The 3,160-nt window shown below is 33.4% G+C and overlaps 1 pseudogene; it reads right to left on the bottom strand.

The window, feature by feature from the left end:
- Nucleotides 1–1,619: 1,619 nt before the first annotated feature.
- LOC126767461 (uncharacterized) lies at nt 1,620–2,669 on the bottom strand (annotated as a pseudogene).
- Nucleotides 2,670–3,160: the final 491 nt, after the last annotated feature.

Here is a 3,160-nt window from a genome sequence, read left to right as displayed (position 1 = left end):
TTGATCGAATGTTTTTCCAAAAAAATAAAATTTTAAATATATTAAAATGGAAAAATATTTTCAGAAAAAAATTGTACATGTATTATTTATTGACAATTTTCATTAGACCTGTGAGAAAAAAACGTAAATTGTTTAAGTCAATTTCCACCAGACAAAATTTAAAATCCTGTAAAAACTGATTAGGGGATTGCCCCGATGTAAAATATATGCTCAGTGGACCTAAAAACAATCGGAGGTAAGAAAGACTTGATAAATCACGGAAAAAAAAAAAAAAGGATTCGAGAGCAATACAAATCCCCAGAGGCAGAAGAACATAATAAAAGACGTTGCGGAAGCTTTCGAACTATGTTTAGCCGCTTATTGCGCTAAACGCAACGTTTCTTTTTCAACAATGGATCACTTGTTTCTGCTGATAACCGATAGTTTCGATGATTCCAATATTCCAAAGAATATAAAGTGCGGTCGAACTAAAAGAATATCTTTGGTTAGATCATCAAATTCCAGTTTAATTTCGTTACACAACTAATGCGCGAGTTAAGGAACTTATTCCTTATAATAGTTTCTTATCAAAATATCCTTAATAAATAATTTATCAAAACAAACTTATCTTGGAACAATAGAAATGCAGCATCAGTACAACAAACAATAACAACCCAAATAGTTATTTACTACCAAACAACCAGCATCTCAATAATATAAGTTGCACTAAGGTTTATGTAAACAAACCTAAACAGACATATTATATATAAACAAATAAATTATAAATAGAAGTAAGAACCATGTAATAAGTTAGTCCTAAGATTATTAATAAATAGGGCACAGCTCAAAAATATATTATTTTGACTCATTTTTACTTCATGTCAAAATTAACTCGCGGTAATCATTTTTATATTTGGGGTGATGAGAGTACAGACTGCTCAACGACAAAAATTTGAGTTTGTTTCAAAATACAATACAAGGATAAATTTTTTTTTGCTTAATTATAAGAAATTGTTGCTCGGTTTCGGTGCGGATGCGTAATGCACGGAAGTGTTTAAGTTCTGCGAGCTTAAGAAAATGTTGGCATTATTTTTCATTCACGAAGATGCAGAAAAATTTGATTGATTTAGCGCTTATAAAAAGTTTAAATAATCTTTATTCTAAATGAATTTGAATTTCCTTTCGTACCGAGTTACCCTTAAAAGCTCAACAATTTATCAATTGGCATATAAAACCAATTGATGAAATCTATTTCAGGGCGGAAATTGCATTCCTTCTCGAAGAAAATGAAATCTAAAAAAAATTTCGATAAAGAAATTTTAAAATGTATAGAGGGCTCTGGGGCAGCCTCCTGAAAATGGTGTAAAATCGTAGTTTTTCCATACAATTTTCACTAATTATTATAAAATTGATGTATTTTTACGCATAGAGTGACTCTATGTTTATTATTTTTATTATTTCAATGAATTAAAGTGGAAATCCAATTTATTTAAATAATAAAAACACTGAAAATTAAAAATTGTATATTCATCGGTAATAATGCATACAAGTAGTTGAAGTACTAAGATAACCCAACCAACCATTTATACAAAACCCCCTAAATAATAAAAATGGGTTTTCATGTGTATGTTTTAGTTTTTTTATTTCGTGTTATACACATATTTAACAACACCCAGTAACGAAATAAATGGGTCTATGTTTTTTTTTTGAATTTCCCGCCTCCATAAAAATTCTATTATAACATCAGCAAAGTTTGCCGGATTATTGTAGTTATCTTTATAAAAGAATCTCTTTACTACACGCCAATGAGACTCGATTCTTTGGGTGTGTGTGCCATCCTCGGCGACAAATGGATTGTCAGGGTTACTATGATTAACTTTCTCATGTATGTAACCATATTCAGGAAGGCATTCATATGCGCGCCAAAAATCCGTCCTTATGGTTGTTCCCTCGTTTACATGTTTGCAAATAAGAGGGATGAGGACCTCAGCGGATCGTATGTTGTCAGGGCATACCTCCAGTCTGAGGTCCTCACTGCCATCCTCTATCATCCCCAGAACCCAATGACCTTCTACGCGTCTTCCTGGAAAAAAAGAAAAGTATTTGAATAAACATAATTGCATTATATATAAATTATTATTATTACCTTTGTTGTATTTGCGTTTCCCGAATTTACTTTCGTCAATCTGCACTACCTTACCTGGACCACAATCTTCCTTTGAATTCTTGGTGGTCTAACTGAAATATAACTACCGCTTCCCTGCAGTAGCTATACCAGTCGGAGATAGTGGCAGATGACAATTTCTTTCCAACGCTCGCATAATCTTCCCTATGAATACCTTCCCGAGTAAAGCGGTGGGCGAAGCAATACATTAAGTAAAACACCTGGGGAAAGCTTAATTTCACTCCTTCAAACCACGTGCCCGCTGCCCTTGAAATAAGGGACTTCGTCTTACAATTTCCCCTAGAGCATTTAAAATACCCTACTGGGTGGCGTTTGTGCAATGCCATTTGGGTTCTGTGAATGGCACAGAGCCGGCTTTTTGGCAACAGTCCGTATACCTCAGCAAACGATACACATAATCCATGTGTGCCCAAGTATTTGACCATTTTCATTAAATTCCATTGCTGTATCGTGGTCGCATCACGACACATTACTGCTGCAGCGCTCGTGGATGGAATATTATCATCTTTGAAAAAAATTAGGTATTATTTTATATAATACTGTTTTCAAAGAAAATTTCAAAGCTCCTGAAAAGCGCCGCAAAATCGCGCGATTTTTTATTCCAAATTTTCGTTATATTTTCAGTATAATATATTACATTGAAACAAGCGCCGCAGGCGAAAAATTTGGAATAAAAAATCGCACGATGTCAAACATCCATCCCAAATTCCGCGAATTGTACAAAAATATGCTTCTCAAAATAACTTAAATGTCTTATCTGCTGGTAGACCCACATACTTGCCGACCATCCCAATGGTTTGGCATTTTAGTATATTACAAAAGTTATAAAATTATTAATTAATATAATTTCAATATGTTGTCAATAAATGTGTGGGTCGGATCCTGACTGGGACATTGCTAACCCTAACAAGAATACTGATGGAACACATATACCTTCCACAAACTTATATAAACCAATAATTACAAAAATGCAATAAAATATTACTACTCACCAAC

The sequence above is a fragment of the Bactrocera neohumeralis genome, unplaced genomic scaffold, assembly GCF_024586455.1.
Source record: "Bactrocera neohumeralis isolate Rockhampton unplaced genomic scaffold, APGP_CSIRO_Bneo_wtdbg2-racon-allhic-juicebox.fasta_v2 ctg6838, whole genome shotgun sequence".
Classification (NCBI taxonomy): Eukaryota; Metazoa; Arthropoda; class Insecta; order Diptera; family Tephritidae; genus Bactrocera; species Bactrocera neohumeralis.
This window is presented reverse-complemented; position numbering and strand designations above follow the sequence as displayed.